The following is a 20,776-nucleotide window of genomic DNA, read 5'->3' as shown; positions in this document are numbered from 1 at the left end:
TATGACGTTATTTTCTATTTCCTAGATATATTCAGTTCATAGTAATGGTTTTATCAAAGTCGGTTCATTAATTTAAATATAAACCAAAATGCTACAGTGAAATTAGTCTCGAGAAATTTTTGCATATGTAGTGGTGTGTATATTACTCAGATCTTAGAGCGCGTTTCCATTATATCGTTCTAGCCTATACAAAAATGTTTCGATATCCTAACATTACTATTTAATTTTATACTTATCCCTAGCAATACTCTGATTTATGTTTTAAAGAAAATGGTTTTGACTTTATAAAAAAAATAATATATCATTCAATTTTACGTCCTTGAGCCAATGACAAGGCGAATACCGTGAAACAATAAAATATCTTGTTCATAATAATTTGTTTCGTAATTAATATTTGACCATAATAATTACGAAACAAAACAAATAAATAAATCGTCACTTGATAGTGGAAAGTGGAAACACGCACAAAACCAGAATAAACCAGTTTACGCTGTCCGCAGGTGCCTCGTGCTGCGTGCAGTCCGGCGTCAGTCGCTTGGTACCGTTAGAACATAAAGCACACATTTCATTCGAAAATTATAATTATTACGTAGTTTAATTGTTAAATTTTGTATTTGTTGATTGTTGTTATTGTTTGTTATTGTTGTTATTGTTTGTTATTAAAGTGAAACTTTTATTACATCGTCTCTAACTTTTTGGTCTGTGTAGCGCATGTCGCGTGTATCGCGGCTGCCGAGTAGGTATACCTACTCGGCAGCAGACCGTCACGTGACATGAGCTACACAAAGCAGTGTTCGGAACCGTTCGAACAGTTTCATTTTTACCGTGGTTTACATTTTTGGCCGGAGAACACCTAATTCATACACGTCTTCACTGAAGTAAAAATCGGCACTGCTTGTAATGTTTGGAACTAATAAAATATTAATAATATTAATATTATATACTTGAATAAAAACTAAAAATAAAATGCTCACCATACACTACTACAAACGCAAAAATTTCTCCAAGCTAATTTACCTGTATATTATTAAGTTGCGTTTTAATCATAACTTATATATCTTTTTCAGGGTATGAAATGCATAAAAAATCGCCTGATAACTGTTAGGTACCTACATTATAATATATTAATAATTTCTACACCAAATAATTTACAATTACTATGTACCTAATATAGCTTTACATACATGATAAATTGACAGGTAAGGGTTTCCTTTGAAGCATGTAGCTTGTTTGTGTTCGTCAAATATTGACGGCTTAGCTAACCACTGGCGTATCGGCGTATGTTGACTAAATATTATCGTTTATATAGCTCTGCTTGCGATATATCTCTTTGATCTGTTAGACTGCTACCTCATAAAGCGGGAGATCGATAAAAAAAACAAGAAACTATAATTATCCATAGATAATTTGTTGTGAGGTTGAGATTTGAATTTTATAACATTCTCTTCTATTTTTTACACTGGCAAGTCTTCGCTAAATGCCATACTTAATTGAAAAAAAAAATTGGTTGTCTGTAAAGTCGGTTTACTGACGATAGTTGAACGTGACAACGTCCGATTGTGCTTCTTTGTCGCATCGAATCGCTGTGCCGGTTGGAGTGGGGGGTGTTAGGTTTTTTCGTTACGGAATTTTTACATTCGGTCGCCGCGCTCAAAGTCTGAGATAAAAGCTATGCTAATAGCTTAAAAATAGAAAACAAAAGAGAAAGAACATTTATATTAGGCGCGGGTCAAACACAAGCGGCGCGGGCGCGGGCGTGCCATAAGCGCACCTCTTGAATCTGTTTTGCACCACGTCCTTCTTATACATTTTGTATGAAAGAATTTTGGAAAGGCGACGAGGCGGCACGCCACGGTTGCGCCGCGGGCGTACCGCAGGCGTACCGCAGGCGCGCTTCCCCCATCGCATCCAAATAGAGGTCAATTCACGGTCATACACAATCAAAAACAAATCGGGTGGTATAGACCGGGAGATACTGACACAAAATTTCGAGTCATTTGTAACAGGATGGCGGTTCTACGGGGGTCTTAGTACGCAATGACAAAAACGAAAATGATGGTGTGAACGCTGGTACCGGTGGCTTAGTCGCGTGGGCGTTAGTCGAACTCGTCGGAAAAATAGCGAAAGTCAAACGATTTGTAACACAAAAATTTTAGAATTTACCGATAGCCCATAAAAAAGAAGTAGGCGGTAGTCTCATGCCATACTTTTCCGGTGTGACTTACAGCCCGCCATACCGACGCGAATGTGTTGATTTAAATAAAACAATTATTCAACCATTTGTACCAGGCTAACTTTTGCACAGGTAACCATCGTCATGCAGCCATTTACGAAAATCGCCATGCCATACTTTTCGGACGATTCCAAATGGTCGCCATACCGCCGAAAATCTGCAAAAAAATTTATTTCGCCAAATTTTTTGTACCAGTATTGCATTTGGATTTTTGGAGAGTATTTGATAAAATGTGACCATTGTTATATTTGCCATACTTCTAGTAGGGGGAAAAAGTGCTGTCATACTTAAAAAAATAATTTATTATTAATTTATATAAGTGAAAATTTCCAACACCTAGATCTTTGAAATTTTATATTTATATTCGTTGATCCTCAAACTTACAGGAAAAATAAGTGCCATACTGTTACAAATCGTTTGACTTTCGCTATTTTCCGACGAGTTCGACTAACTCCCACGCGACTAAGCCACCGGTACCAGCGTTCACACCATCATTTTCCTTTTTGTCATTGCGTACTAAGACCCCTGTAGAACCACCATCCTGTTACAAATGACTCGAAATTTTGTGTCAGTATCTCCCGGTCTATAGTAGGAGACGGTAGCCTGTCAGTCAAAAATGTGTTCTCTCTGTGTGGAATTATATAGAGCTGCTATTACATACCCTTCTTCGTTTTGTTTTTAAAGGTGAATTGAATTAATCGATGAAATTATTTACACAGGTGATGGCAGTAGGGAAAGTGAAAATGAAGAAGAGCATAATGAAAGTTCCCATGTATTTACAATGTCAGAAATAAAGATAATCCTGATTTTGATTGTGTTTTTTATTTATTTGTAATTGTAATAATATTGTGGAATGATCAGTACTGTAAATACTTTTGAACTGAGATTTTAATGATAAGATTTAGTATATGGTTTAAATGTAAACCTGTGTTTGAAAACCATATTTTATCTATACTAATATTATAAAGAGGAAAGGTTTGTATGTATGTATGTATGTATGTATGTAACGTAACGGCACCAGTCTTGTACAGATTAAGGAAAAAATTGAAGTTTTTTGCATATTTCTCGTAGGTTTTTTAACTTTATTGGATATTGTTAAGTTATACCTTTAGTTCAATGTTAGTTTAACGTAACCAATGTTAGAAAAAAGATTACAATGCATAAATAATGAAGTTATTTATAAATTAAAAAACCACTTTTTTGCACCAGTGATGGACAGTAAAAATCTAATGATGGACACCCAGTTTTGGACAACATCCATTTATGAACACCCATTTATGGACTGTACCTAATGTTTTTTCTCCAGTTATTTACACTTGGAGAAGACTTATAGTTATCAATAGAATCTTGAAAATGATGATTGGAATATAATAAATCGGGGATGTATTTATAAAAAGTAGTACTTATTAATTTTTTGCATAGTTATAATATTTAAAACAGTCTTAATTTCCATTTTCTAGGCAAAAATTGGACAAATGCATCGTTAAATACGAGTTATGTCCGTTAAGAAACACCAATATGGGTTTTTTTTCTCAATAAGTCAGGGATGAAAAATATAACTAAAAAAAGTACTGCCATTCCATCCATTTTGGGACTTCTTCTTCTTCGTCATATCACTCTCGTCAGAGCGAACGTGGTCAACATGAGGTTTGGGGGGGGTAGATGTTACCCGCTTCACGATATTCCGCCATATCTCTCTGTTTCCTGGCATTCCGCTACACTCGTGAAGTGAATCGCCAATCTGAATCCGCCAACAGCCTTAATCTGATCGGTCCATCGATATGGATTCCAAATTGTAGCACGAGGCAAAAAGCTTTTTTTAAACTGTTGTCAAGATGGTGTGGATGAAATTTAAGCGTGTGTGCTATATGGTGGTGGAATTTAGCAGCAGACAGCGATCCAAACAGTTCATCAGAGAACTCTCTATGATAGATGCGTTACAATACGCATAAGTATGCGACTTCTCTACGCAGTAATAGAGAATGAAGCCGAGAACGAGTCGCACAGCACATAATGACCCATTTTTCTAAAATATATTCTTCATGGGTAGATAGATATTATGTTGTTGGACCCATTACTGTAATTTTAACAAAAAATGTCAATGTCCATTATAGGAACCAAAGCAAATCCAGTCATGGACAATTGTTGTACAATATTGGAACCCTTTGTTTGAAATGGTCGTGATAGGTATATTATTAATCAGAATGAAAAGACAATACAGAAAAGGGCATGTAATTAATACCTTTAAAAAAAGTTTATTTTCGACATATGTCCATAAATGGATATATCCATAGAATTAAATCCAGTTATGGACACTGAAGAATTTTATTTAAACAACATAACCTATCATGATACTAAATCGTGTAATATTTCATACAATTAACTACTATAAATAAAAGTAATATCAAATTTTGCTAATATTTATACAAAAATTCTTATAACCAAAATTGTGTCCTCACTTCCTTAAGGATTTCCTTAGTAAAAACGGATTTCTTCGAAACGAGTCGCAGCAACTAAACATAACGTTCTGCCATCTTCAAACGTTTTGGCCGAATAAGATGAAGTGTCGTATTTTGATAGCTTATGAACCAAACTTTTATTTTAAGTATTGCCAAATTATATAACGTTAATTTTGGTCTTAATATTTAAATTTAATATTTATTTTGTCCATTACTGGATGCTTGTCCACCACTGGTGCAACCAGCTCATGGAGTTCTTGGAGTCAAATAACATCCTTCCTGACCGACAGTCTGGTTTCCGAAAACACAGAAGCACTTCAACTGCATTGATGGACGTTGTTGATGACATATTGGGAGCACAAGATAGAGGAATGGCTACGGTTCTTTTGCTTCTCGATTACACTCGCGCATTTGATACTATAAATACCGATTTATTGCTGTCAAAACTAGCATACTATGGATTAAGTACAAATGCTGTGAAATGGTTTAACAGTTACCTCAGTGGTAGAACTCAAAAGGTTTCGGTCGCAAAGGAAGATGGAAGTAAACGCTTTTCGGACTGCAAAAGTATATCGAGGGGTGTTCCCCAGGGATCAATATTGGGACCTCTATTATTTATCCTGTACAGTGCCGATGTAGTATCACGCATAAAACATTGCAATTACCAGATGTACGCTGACGATATGCAACTGTACATATCTTGCTATCCTAATGAGACACAAAATGCCATAAACCAAATTAATTCTGATTTAAATAGTGTATTTACATGGTCCGTAGGTAATTCTTTATTTTTAAATTTATCGAAAACCAAATTTATGCTTCTAGGAAGCCCTAAGATGGTAAAAGCGATTGAGCAATTTGATCCCAAAATAGTAGTTGATAATAATTTAATCGAGCGTGTACACGAGGCAAGGAATTTAGGCTTATTATTTGACGAGAATTTGAGATTCGAAAAACATATTAATAATACCATTTCTAATTCTTTTTATAGGTTAAAAATTTTGTATAAAATAAGAAAATATATAAATTTAAATTTACGTATCCGTCTATGTGATTCTCTTGTATTGTCGAAATTTAACTTTTCGGATACTGTATATGGCCCTAGACTGCTTAGCCGTACTAGAACAGCAATACAACGCGTCCAGAATGCCTGTGCACGATATTGCTGGAACGTTCCACCTAGAAGCCACATCAGTCCCTATCTTAAAGACGCCAATATTTTAAATATGGATGGACGTAGGAAATTGCATTTTGCTACTTTGGTATTTGGTTTAATGCACAAAAAAATACCATTATATCTATATAAAAAATTAGCTTGGTTAGGTCAACGAAGCGACCTAAAATACAAAACTAGATTTGCCAGCATAAAGCTATCAATACCCATGCACTACACTGCATCATTTAGAGGCGGTTTCACATACAGCGCCACTAAGTGCTGGAACAACCTTCCACCACCCCTGTCTGAAGTAAAAAGTATTACAAACTTTCGATTTAAATATAAAAAACATTTATTAAATACGCTGTACCAGCCTTAGTGCCGTTGGTGTGTCCCGCTGTATGTGTATGGGTATCTCTATTCTCTTCGTATATAATATCATACTTCTTAATGTAGTTATTTATTATTCTTAATTTATTATTTTTTTCTATACATATATTTTTATTACACATATATTTCTTATATTATATAAGTAGTAAGTACAAATATTTTATAAATATAATATATCACACTTATCACTATTTCATCATATATAGTTATATATTATCTATTAATATTATCTATTAAAAAAAAAAAAAAAAAGCTGTAACTCCAACCGTCGCAACCGATAGGGGCTCCTGAAAATCAGTGCTGTTAGTGTTCCTATGGGGGCACTACAGCTTATAGCTGAGTAGTCCCTTTTGATGATGGACATTACCACACAGTTCTTTGTTGTTGTTTTTAGTTATATTTTTTTTAAGTTTAGTTATAAGGTTTTTTATATTATTTTATTTGTTATGTCTGTAAGTTTTATTAGTTGTAGTTTGTAGCTGTTTTAAGTCTGTAAGTTTTATTAGTTTTTAAGTTTTATTGGTTTTTTGCTTTCTTTTTTAAATATGTTTGTTTTTTGTATCTGTGTGGTGTGTTTTTGTTGTCAATAAATGTTTTTATTATTATTATGTTTCTCATTTCCATAATACTCGGGTACCACCAGAAGGACGGTACCCGGATCTTTGGAAGGCTTACGTGGGGACACGGATCCAACACGCAGAGGCCCTTTCGAGAATTTTAATGTGTTGTGGGACACCAGCCGCAGCCTGCCCATGACTGCACTATAGAGATACAGCCCTAGGCAGTCCGCGGCCGATGTAGGACTATTGCAGGGTATGGAAATTTAATAACTGGGCTATGGATTGGGATGCTAAATGGACTGGTATTGGGGACTATGGGAAAATATGGCACCTGCCTTTCTACTAAAAGAAAGTAAAAATATGTTGGCAGGTGGTGACTCGCCCTCTCACTGTATGGGCCCCCGAAATAAGTCGCTGCAATAGTGCGACAGGGGGGCAACATATTGTGAGCAGCTAAGGGTGGAGAGGCGTCCCTGGACTTTAAACTACGATCACGCGCTCCCTGAGGGTCCAGCATCACGTGCCCACTCGCCACTTACGATTCGCATCCACCCTTCGAGCTAAAAGCTCTCGCGACTCCACTCTGGCCGGCCGGTTAAGGCAAGCCAGAGGTGGGGGTCCTGTCCTCGTCAGGCTTCACTCCGACCGGACGGTGAAGGCAAGCCGGAGATGAAGACAGGGGCCTCCCCCGGGAGCACTCGGTTCCCGCGGGGTCGCTACTCCCCGACACCCCGCCACAAGGTGTCCTGCGGGTTGACTGACTGCACGGGTGGAATATCTGTTGTCACGTAAACAATAGATATTCCAACCGTGGGCGATGGGGTCGTCACATCCCTACGCCCTTATTATTATTATTATTATTGGTGCCGTTACCTTATGGTTTTCACGCATAAACTAGGTACTGGACCGATTTTGATGAAATTTGGCACAGATAATCTTTAGACCCTGAGAAAGAACATAGGCTACCTTTTATTGCGAAATATGTACCAAGGGCGAAGCCGGGGCGGACCGCTAGTACAATATAAATTTTGTGTTATTTTAACCTTCTTTTCTTCCATCATTACACCAGTACTACTTTAAAATTACTTTAAAAGTACTATAAAATTTTCCAAGTAAATTCCAACATTTCCAACAAAGATATATTTGCAATCGTGGGGTTATCCTCGCTATTTACTTACAAGGAATTATCAAAACAAAATCGTTACTTTCAAATTAACGTTACTTTCAAATCTCTTTTAGCACAAAAAACATAATTTTACTAAATTATGCATGAAGAAAATGCATTTAACCACTCTATATAAATATCATTTTCGGACGCCAACAGCGCGCCCGCGGTGCGCCCGATGCGCGCCGCGCCGCTTGTATATGTCCCGCGCCTTATAGACAGGACATAAACTCTAGAACAAAACTGTGAATCGAAAATGAATTGCACATCGTCGCAGCGTGACATAGATAACTTTACTCTCTTGTTTGTTCTAGTTATGGTTTGTGCGAAAAATATTATTGAAAAGTATTAGAAGTGCATAAAATTTTTTGAATGTTCCAAAGGGAAAAGTAGATTTCAATCTTGATGCTAAGGTAATTTGAGTTTACTATGTTTTGTCGAGTATTATTAAATAATATGATATTACAATTAGTAGCATCAGGCTTCACTTGCTTTCCTTCTAAAAAGTTATTAACGTATTAATCCAGACTATAATCTATTTCTCTCCTAAATTGAATCCAGAAACGATCTCCTGTTTTTGGTCAAAGAGTAACAAATAACCGTACATTTTCATAATATCTCAAACATATTTAATTATAACCTTTAAAGATGTTTTTGCATTGGAGGGAAAACGAACTTCCATCCCATAAAGTCGTGATTATAATAGCACTGAAATAAATATGGTATATGCAATCAAAATAATAAAAATATGAAGCGGCAGGAAATATTTTCCACGCGTCGCTGTTTACAAACGTCCGAACTCCAATACAAGATATCAGCCGAGCGAAAAAAGTCCTCTCACAATGGTGCGTGGCAAATAAAAATAATAAATGCGCAATTCTTTAGGCAGGGCTGTAAAACTGTCGGTCGCAGTTGTGCCCTTGAGTTCCGACCTGAAGTTTGTAGCCCCTGGCGGCGATTGATCACATGTCAGGGGTACGGAATTGTTTTAATGATGCTCTGCCCTATTTCCACGGTGTCTAGGGAAATTTTAATACCTGGTATAGCGTTAAAATTGAGAAAGCGTAATAACCATTTGTGGGTGTTGGTAATTTATTAGTTATTTTGTGAAACTGATATTTGTTGTGTTTCAGTTTTACAACATTGGTTGGGATTGTACAAATGCAACGTAGTGCAGACTTAGATTATTGCTTGACTCGTTAATTATAATATTATGAATAAGATTTAATTGTGCCAGTCTACGAATCAAGTCTTCTTAATTTTTTAAGGCAGGTTTGCATATTTTGATAAAATATTTTGAGTAAATACATTTTGACTAAATATAATGTTTTTCCTGTGAAAAATGTTGCTGATTTTGGAAATATCGATAGCTTTTCCTAATTACATTATTAATTATTATTATCCGCGCCATGTCTACTTCAAACAAGACTACGATATTTACGAAACACTATATTACTCTGATACAACTATGGGCTGAATTCTCAATCCTACGTTAAAAAATATTCGTCGAATACAACCATTACAAAACATTTTATAGGTAACTATATTATATTACTAGCGGTCCGCCCCGGCTTCGCCCGTGGTACATATGAAAAATAGATGTTGGCCGATTCTCAGACTTACCCGATATGCACAGAAAATTTCATGAGAATCGGTCCACCCGTTTCGGAGGAGTATGCAGACTAACATTGTGACACGAGAATTTTATATATAAGACTAGCGGTCCGCCCCGGCTTCGCCCGTGGTACATATGAAAAATAGATGTTGGCCGATTCTCAGACTTACCCGATATGCATAGCAAATTTCATGAGAATCGGTCCACCCGTTTCGGAGGAGTATGCAGACTAACATTGTGACACGAGAATTTTATATATAAGATTATATTTATTAGACAGGTAACTTCTAACCAATTGAAAATTCCTTAATCATTTATCTAGAACTATGTTTATTACTTACCTATCAGTTATCACTTTTTACCAACTTTTTCCCAACACCCTGCCACTGTCAAACAGTATTTGACAAAGTTGTTGAACGGCAAAGTGATTGATACGTTTGTCAATTCATTTACACTCGACGCCATCCTCAGAGGGTTAAATCTTTGACAGTTAGACGGATCACAAGCCTTTCTAATGAAATGGGCTCCATGATAACTTGGCCGCGTGTTTTGATTGATTTCTCCACTATTTGTTTTTTACTGGAAACTGTAGGAGATTGTGTTGAATGTTGTTAATACTGTTTGTGAAGATTTAGAGCGTTCTCTCCTAAATACAATGAAAGGAATTACTTACATTGTTGTTCAAACTCAAACTCAAACTCAAACATTTATTTATTCAATTAGACTTCTTCTAGAAGCACTTTTGAAACGTCATTAGGTACATATTTTTAACATTTACCACCGATTCGGAAAGCAGTATCTACGGAGAAGAATCGGCAAGAAACTCCATAGTTGCTCTTTTTAATCATATCAGTTTTACAATTTTACAAATTACATATGTAACATTATAATAATTATATTAACATAATATGCCAAAGAACTGTCCTGTGGTTTTTACGCGACAACCCTCCATGGGTTTTTATCGTCCTAAAAGTAGTTGTGCCTGTTATTACCTAAAAGTAGTTGTGCCATTTCATGATTTCCTTGTATCTTAGTGTCTTCTGTATGCTGATATTGTTTTATGTTTGGTTTAAATACAAAACGATTTTATTAAAATTGTATTTGTTATATATACTTACTAATTTATGATACCCATTATATTTGCAGTTCCTGTATGAATCTACTTGTGCCTTTCTTCCTTGGACTGGACCAAGGATTGGACGAAGAAAAATTAGACGTCTGAAGTACAGAAAGACATGTCGAAGAGTCATAATATATTAGCTATATTCCTCCATAAAAACCTACAACAGCTAATAATAACACATCAAAGAGAATAAACAAATAGCTCGTTCAAGAGTGAAGCCATTACATACTATTGTAAACTCTTTGATATTACAAAGGTTAATTTAAATATTTCGCAGCGTATTTGTTGCAATTACAAGTTGTCAAACGCAAGTGATGACGTCACGCACACCAAGCGGCTTTGTCGGCCATGTTTCAAGCGTGCTTGACAATGTTGACTTAATGCTTGCGAATGTAAGGGTAGGTTCACACTGTTGTACTTATAACTATTTAGATATAAGTGATATAACCGGTTTTAAATTGTCAGAAGAGGACAAGTTTTTGTAACAATTGTAGAGAAAATTTAAATGGGACCAAAATTATTTAACGGATTTATAAATTGTAATGAGAGGAGATGAAAAGCAAGCATTAGATACGTGTTTTTATTATTCATTTTTATATTTGTAAATTACAGGATTTTTTATTGAAATCGTGTTAAATGTACGTCTACATTATACATATTTTCTTTCCGGAATTTGTTGAATGCTGAAGCCAGCACAATGTGCGCGTGCCTTTATAATTGGAATTTCCATGTTATAATTTCGGGCTATTTCTTAATTTCTTTAAAAAACATTTATAAATTGCTTTGAATGTGACAATATTATAATCGATTGAAATTATTAACCATGAATTGCTTGTTTAATTGATAAAGGTACTGTTAAATAGAGACTTTTATTCAATTCGTTTTATATCATACTAGCTGTGCCTTGCGGTTTTACCCGCATTGCTCCGCTCATGTTGGTCTTAGCGTTATGATATTAGGTATATAGCCTATAGGCTTCTTCGATAAATGGGTTATCTAACACCGAAATCATTTTGTAGTTCCCGAGATTAGCGCGTTCAAACAAACAAACTCTTCAGCTTTATAATATAAGTATAGATTACTTAAAGAAGTTACAAAGGTATTCCGCATTACGCATTCAAGGTTCAGAAGGCTAGGTGTTAGGTTACCGGGCCAACATAATACTAATAAATCTATCTTGACTTTGACAAATGAATGCGAGTTTCTAGGACTTGCGAGGGTGGTGCGGGGTATAAGCGATTACTACATTGAAATAGTATCGTAAATTGTTCTATAATTTATATGATTTTGTTTATATGACTTCTTATAGTAGGAGAAAAGTTTGTAAGCAAAATTACAAGAGAGATGAAAAATTTAATTAGGACATTCGTTTTTTTGTTGTATCATATTTCTATCATGGCTCATTGCAAGGAAGACTAACCAACAACTAACAAGCAACAGTTCAGAATATAGGTAAATATTATAATATTTATACTACTAAACATAGAACAGCTACCTATATTATGTCGAAAAATATTTATGTCACCTCTACAAAGAATAACAAACCTTTGCATTTATAAAATCAGATTCATTTAATATTGAAAATATGTTCGCAAAACTCGTATAAATCAGTGGATTACCAGATATTAATGAAATGCCAAAAGCAGCCAAACCGCTTATAACTTAAGTGTGTCCGTGTGATAGCAATCACAATAAAAAACGCGTGTTTATCTCGCTCCTGAATTTAAAAAGGCCCGTCTAATTACCGTTAATCTTTGTAATACTCGAAAAGCCAAAAATAATTACAATGTTGCCCTTTTTAAAATATCCTGAACGTTTTTCGCAGGGCACTTATACATTTTTAATGTGAGGGATTATTTAGACGTGTTTTAATTTAATTTTACAGTTATAAATTACGGTGGTGTAGCGAGTTTTGGAGTTTCAGGATTCATGTGAAAGGTGTAAAAAAAGTAGAGTTAGAAAAATCTAGTGATTAAAACATAGCTATAGTTTTTTAATGTTCTATACGCAAAAATTATAACCTTCAAAGTTATTCGTAGATACAATATACCGTTATTATAATATTTTTTATAGTATTATCTATACTAATAAGTAATAAATAATAATATTATAATACAGCTGAAGAGTTTGTTTGTTTGAACGCGCTAATCTCAGGAACTACTGGTCCGATTTGAAAAATTATTTCGCTGTTAGATAGCCCATTTATCGAGGAAGACTATAGGCTATATATCATCACGCTAAGACCAACAGGACTGGACACTGCGGGTAACACCGCAGGGCACAGCTAGTTATAAAATAAAAGTACGATAGTATTGAAAATCTTGTATTGTAAAATCTTGTACATGACAGGTATAGTGAGACCGGTGTCGGAATTTATACACGTCTTTTTTAATTTCTTATTTCCAGGTTTTTAGTACACGCTTTATAATACTTTATAAGGTACATTTGCATTATAATAAGTATTTCTTAAATTCTCAATTAATGATTCGGTTGTTAAAAGGACGAAAGCGAAACAGGAATTTAAAGTTAATAAGAAAATCACAAGAACGAGTTACGAAGAGAAAACGGAATATCATGCTGTTTGACTGTTTTGTGTTATCTTCTCGGTTTTTAGTTAATTATTGATTTATTTATGTAATTACTAGCAGCCAGAAGCTACGAGTTTTATAAGAAAAGTTTTGTAGAGAAAATATTTATGATGAGATTTCTGGTTCGCTTAATGTTAACAAAATGGTGTATATTTTCTTGCAAAATTCATATTTTATAAAACAAAATACACCAGAAAATAATTATATCGTAAGCAGCTAACCCAAGAGAAAACTAAATTTTACCAGGAGCGTTTATCAAATGACCCTTTCTGGACCTTTTCGTCCGTAATTTCGGCAAGTCTTCAAGAAATATGAACTAAATTTATTAGTACTGAAGTAGTAAAGCTCTAACAAGTTCTAGATAGGCGTAGTGGATAAGAGGTTTTATTTTATTCTGTAATCAGATTTTTTGGGGTTAAGAAATATAGCTAAAATATTAGGTTGTTTATAACTACGTAATAATATGGTTGGTTGGTAGCAGTTATCAATATGGTGTGTTATAAGCTTAGAAAGTTACTAACGTACTAGATTTCCACCCGCGGCTTTACTCGCGTTTTCAAAGAAAACTCCGCATATTTCCCGTTCCTGTTCCATCGGTTCTGTAGTTTTTACGTGAAAGAATAACAAACATCCATCCGCACAAATTTTCACATTTATAATATGAGTAGGATATTCTTTATTGTTCTGTTTTATGGCTTTATATTTTGGGTAGTAGTTAGGTACCTGCTTATTCAAACTTAACATCTTCCTAATATTATCATACCATATTTATAATATCCGATAAAAATTCTATAAGATTTTAGTGCAAATAAAAAGTTTTTAAACAGCCCCAACTCGAAGAACATCGCGTTATAAATACACCATAAACAAAATCCATAAACTACGAAACGCAGTTAAAATTCAGCCATTTATTGGTCTAATAAAATTTTGTATCGCCACTTGTAAAGCCGATATGGATCTGTTATTTCCCCATATTTTAGGAAAGATTCGTAGGATTTACGACGTGGTTCATAAACGTATTGATTTTTCATAAGCTTATTAGTATCAATAGCGGATTCTATTTAGCATTTCTGCCATTTCTCTAGAGCCCAGGTTTAGGTCAAAATTCACAACCCGTATGAAATATTTAAAAATAGTAAAACTATAATAATCAAACTATAACGTAATACTGTGCATGGTGTACCGAACACTTTGGTAGTATTATAGAATATGTGCCATTATATCTTGACGCCATCATCATCTATATGATTTTTTTTAATGATTATGTTCAAATAAACAACAAATCGATACAATTTTTTATTGATTAGGTACCTACCTATATATTAAATTTCAATTAAACTAAAGAAATACTTTAAAATCACAGTTTAAATACGAAAAGCAGTAAAATTCGATTCAAGAATCCCCAAGTTCGGAAAACACGTAACGCGTTTAAACAATTTTATCAATTAACTGTAGTTTCAGCTCATTTGTTGCTGTTTACTCGTTAAGTGCCCCGGCTTTGTCCGGAACAGAGTAAATACGCTTTTTCCAACTTAAAACGGTAATTGGTTTAAAGTTTTAAATTAACTTGTTTGAAAACGTATGTACGTGCCTCTTGTTTAGTGTTTACGTGATTACAATTAACCGATAGAGCGGGAAAGGGTTATGTTTTTGATTGCAAGTATGTGTGTCTAATAATATAGGTAGTAAACATGTATGAATGTTTGATTCAATAAGTTTTTAAGGATTTGAGCTTCATCATCGTGTGAATGGGCATAAGGAATATAAAAAAATTGGAGCTATTTCCAGAAAATTAATGTGTAATTGAAAAATATTCTACATTACAATTTTTATAAATTTCTAGCTTTCCTTCCGCGGTTTCGCTCGCGTTGTCTTAAACTTGACAAATTATATACTAAAACCTTTCTGAAGAACGAAGCTTTCCATTGGCGTGAATAAATGAAAATCGGTGCAGTAGGGTAAGGTTTAACGCGATCAGACAGACAAACATTTTGCTTTTTATATGTACTGATTGTGTATTTTTGATAAAAAATAATTTCCCAATTAGATTTGTTGGTATTACTATCATTATTATCTATTGGATTAAATGAAAAATGAACAATATAATATTTTGTGAAGTGATAAGTAATTATTTTTATCCAGAATATAAATTAATAAATGTGTCAACAATATATTTGACGATACACAACTTGATCCCTTTAAAACTTTAAATAGCTTCCCTAGTATTTTTCAACGTTTCGTAAAATTGATGAAAGTAATATAAAACCACGAAAACATTATTTATTATTACGTTTCCAAAGCGACATTCAAGATGGTTAGTGAATCCATTTGATATTTAAATTAATATTAAAACTAAAGTCAGCTGGTACCATTTTTCAAAGCAAGTACGCTAACAATCTTTCTTTGTCTCAGTTATCTGGCATGCTACGAGCTAGTGTTGTGCCTGTACCGATAAAAATGTTTTTATTAAGAATTGTTAATTTTTAGGAAATTATTGTTTACTGGTAGATATTTCTCTAAAAGTGCAAAATTTTTTGTCATGTACTGTACTTTACATTGGTAGCAAAGTTATTTTTATTATTTTTAGAAATAAAAGAGACTAAATATATCTATTTATATGAAATTCAATACCACATTGCAAATTATTAGTTTATAAACATGAAAATTCAAAATATCAAATGTATCCTATTAACAAAATAATAGAGTTAAACTTACGTTAAATTTAGTCTTTGTTTTATAACAACTTTTAAATTGACTACCTATATATATATGTATTATGATGTCCAAGCTCATAAAGAGGAAAGAATGAATTATAACAAGATATGTATTGGGGTTTATATTGGAAAGATATTGAAAATTCATTTTGTTCAAACTACGTCTTTGAGTATACAATTTTTATCCCGTTTCAATGCTGGAATAGCCGGTACGTACACTACAAACTAGAAAATATAAAAACTATATTTTATCGACAAGCTGTCCCATCACTAATATAAAGTTAGCTCGCAATGTCACACCATCGCCAGCGGGATCGCTTAGATTAAACTCTTTTTACATTACCTATTCTTCTAAAGAATAATAACATGAATACATACATGACTTTAATTAATTTAAAAACTACGAGACCGTATTTAAAACTGCATTTACAGTTGAAAGTGGAAAACGTCGCATTCTAGTATTTCTATGTTATAAAACACGAATAATGACGTAATGGATAGTTAGTTCTTAATTTTATGGGGTAATATGGGTAAAATAAGGTGTTTTAATGAATAGGCGGTGAAAAATAAATGTTATTAGTGGTTAAGTTCAAAAATAATGATTCTTCTATACAATTTTTCCTACGTAGTACCTAATTTTGAAGTAATGAAAAACTAAAGACAAAGCTTTTCATAACCTACTGAATTCATTTGATTTCTTGGTTTTTATTTTTATATCGAATGTATTATATTATAATGTACATTGAAATTTACTACTTTAATAATTACGAACTTGTTATTTTTTCAGAAAAGAAACTGTAATAAAGATACCAAACCAATACTTGTTTATATTCAAAGCTATATTTACCCATAAGATAAACCACAGTAATATTTCACTAATAACAGTTTTATCTTCCCACCTGGCATCAAACAGACACCAAAATAGACATGTAATAGTGCAATAAAACTAGTGACCTATAAAATTAATACTTATTGAGTTTAATGCAGGCCACGACCTCACTCTATACATAAAACGAATGTTGAAATAACATGGATTTCGTAAAAGGGGTTATCGAATTTTGTAATGGTATATTAATATAGAAAACTAATACATACATTTTTGGTTTTATCATTTAAAAGAGATTACGTGATTCCATCTGCTATGATTTTATCGTATTTTTTATTACGGGGGCAGTTTCAACTTGTCGATAATATAATGCCTATAAAAAAACATGCACTACTTCATTTTAACTGATAGATAAACAGGTACCTAAATAAGTACCTATACAGCAAGTTATACCTGCCCTTACCTAGGTATTCTTAGAAATCTCGAAATCTACTGTTCTTCAATATCTTATTAAAAAAGTCTCATCTCAGTATCTAATTCATGCAGATATCTTGCCAGGCTCAGGTTTCCGCTTGCAAAATACCTTTTTTAGACTCTATATTATAAAGGAAAAATAGGTAACATCGATGCCAGCTGATTCTAAATAGCCTATTTTTAGAAATTGCGTCCAATACGTTACATATAAACCTAGATATATAAGAAAGAAACTTCCAAAACAAAAATAACCACACAGCGAGTCGATAATTGTTCAATATACCAAGAAATTGGGGTCAGACTCATTATTGTTTTACGCTTGTAATTATACGATATTTCGACCACCGAATAATATAATAAACGATTATTTTCTCTCCATTTCATTAATTCAGAGTTTTGTTTAACTTCACTGGAATGTTTGTTACAAATAAAATTACACCTATAATTTTTGATTATACCTTTTTAATTTTTAATTAAATGATTATTGTCTGTGTAAAGATCAAGAGCATCATCAGGATTATCTTGCGTACATTATTAAGCTATTGCATAGCTTCTATCGCGGGCCTTGAGCGCGGGGACCGAATCCAGAAATTGCGTAACGAAAAAACCTCACGCTCCCCACTCCGACGGGCACGGAGGTGTGGCTTGAAGGCATAGCATGCAATAGCTTTACCGCGGCAGTCCCCGAGTGCCACACGTCTTTTTTTTTATTTATTAATCATCATAACCTTCACTCATGTTTTAAACGGCAAAAAATCCCTCTATTATAATATAGCGCTATCTACAAAAATGTGTCTTTGAATGTCTTAATTTTGCTCCTCGAGAACCTAAGACAATATTTACGTACATTATAACGTGCTAACTAGACCCGCGACTTCGTTCGCGTGGGAGTCAATAAATGATACTGAATAAATTGTCGTAAGGTCCACTGATAGATATTATACAAATAGAGTGATACAGATAGATATAGATATAGTCTTTTATAAGTTATTGACTTTCACGAGAAATGGACTATCCAACAGAACACTTTTTCTATTTACAAGTACATACTAATTCTAAGGATATGCTTTCTAATTCAATAAAAACGGTTTTCATTTGCCTCTTTACCATTTTTATTATAAGGTGAATACACCCAACATTATAAGGTGGTCATTACAAAAAATGATCGGCATCAAAAATCCAATATATTTAGCGAGGTAGGTACATAAAGTTTTACATAATGTTCGTGTTCATTTTTTGCCCTGACCTCTTTTATGACAATGGCCCTTGAGGCAAGAGGGATGACAGCCCTGTTACTGCTAGGTAAGAGATTATCTTATGAATGTTACTAACAATAAAAGAGATAAAACTGCCCTTGTCTTCAAGATGTAATATAAGCTTAATGATAATTAAGTTTTCATGTTCTTTTTGGAAACATGAAGATTCTTATGATTGTTATAAGTTGCTAATTTTCTACCAGAAATTACTTTCATCTTTAAATCGGGCAATATTAGTCTTTTAAATAACTTCACAGATGAATCAATTACCTATTTCATATTATTAATGTATATCATAAGTAAATATTTTCTTATATAAAAATAAGTCGGGTTTTCTTTCCTGACGATATAACTCCAGAACGCACGAACCGATTTCCACGATTTTGCATTCGTTGGAAAGGTCTCCGGCTCCGTGAGGTTTATAGCAAAGAAAAGGTGTCTCTGGTGGCAAAACGGAGTTCGCCCGGTTTGCTAGTTTTCTTATAAATTTATTAAGTTATTCATGAAGATTAATTTCATGTCCATATCGCGAGATATTTCGTTAACTTTTTGCACGATCATTTCACATTATCTTCTTCACCTAGTAAGAGTAGTAAGTATTACCACGTATTACGCTATGCCACCGACTATTTTGCTTCTTTTAATTTTATTTTAAAGACATCAAGCAATGAGAAATCACTTAGAGCTATAAGACCAGATTTCTGTGCCTTTGTAATTCTTGTACTTTCATTAATAACGTTCAAAATAATTGTTTTAACCACTTTCCTTGTTATTATTATTACGCTTCAGTAAGAGCAATTGACTGATTTGCAACCCCTAAAGCTGCCTTGATCTTTCGGTTCAATTGTAATAAGTGACAGGAAATAATAAAAAATGTTCATATAATACCATGTTAGGAAACAATCATGTTTTCCCCAATAAGTGGAGTAAGAAAGATTTTAATCCTTAGGGAATTAAAACTTCTTGTGATGTTTTTGAAAACAAAAGCTGAATTTCTAATCTCTAGAGGTTAACTTTTTATTCAATCCAAATAAGTTTTTGAAGGTGCCGGTACAAAAATTTTCCGATGAAAATTGGCGACATTTTCTCTTACGATTTAACCACAATATCACCTAAACTTATAAGCTTACTATAAAACGTAAATCAATGTATAACCATAACTAATACTAACTCACTCTCACTCACTAATAAATAATATAATTATATTATATTACTAGCGGTCCGCCCCGGCTTCGCCCGTGGTATATGTTTACGTTTTCTCTACATAAGAACCATCCTCGAACTTCAAGGAATATAATAAAAAAAGAATTATCGAAATCGGTTCAGCCGTTCTCAAGTTATGCGCTTACCAACACATTTTGGGATTCATTTTTATATTATAGATTTATTAGTGAAGAGCTTAGCAATAATAAAAATTAAAGAAATATTTTAAATATTGTCTGTTTTGATATTTCCTCTGGTTTGAAACTATCATAACTTGGTTTTTAGGATCTAAACATTGCGTAAAATTGAAATGCGTCAACAAACCTTTGGCTATCTTAAACTATTTGTGAATATAATGACTCATATTATAATATACATACTATACATACAAATAAACAAAAACCTTTAAACTTTAACTTGCTTTTATTCAAGCGATTCCTTCACATTGGATTTCGTCAAAATAACATTTAAAAGCATTAGCGCCCACACCGTTTTAAAATTAAAATATTTATAAAACTTTTTGAAAAGTCAGCGCACAAAATTGGATTGTTTTTCTGTTTCATATGAGAAGCTTTCGGAAAAGCGCTGATTCACTGTACATTCATAAATAAAGCATTTGTCTAGATTTAGTGGTAGGTATTATATTGTATGTGGATTATTTTTAACCCTCGTAAACGAGGGGTGCTATAAGTTAAACATGTGTATCTGTCTGACTGGAATTATTGTCCCAAATGTACCTAAATGTCTATCGAGATAGATATCTGTGACTTATTTGAATACAAGCAGTCTGCGTATTTAACTATGATTGGAATTGAAGATAGAATGTTAGTAAGTAAATAATTTTGGTGATATTCTTGGCTACTAAATATTTTTGTATACTAAATATTCTTGTTTTTTTAATAAGAAGCAGTTGCTTTTATTCATATAATTTTTTTTGGACTGTAGTATTTTCATCCACTTTTTGAGTGTTCTTATGGATTTAATTTATTAATGACCATACATAAAAAGAACTGA

This window comes from Colias eurytheme, chromosome 24 (genome assembly GCF_061535395.1).
Source record: "Colias eurytheme isolate Ceu_HAF_F1 chromosome 24, ilColEury1 Martin Lab GWU primary, whole genome shotgun sequence".
Classification (NCBI taxonomy): domain Eukaryota; kingdom Metazoa; phylum Arthropoda; class Insecta; order Lepidoptera; family Pieridae; genus Colias; species Colias eurytheme.
The sequence above is the reverse complement of the archived record's forward strand: the minus strand, read 5'-3'. Positions refer to the sequence as shown.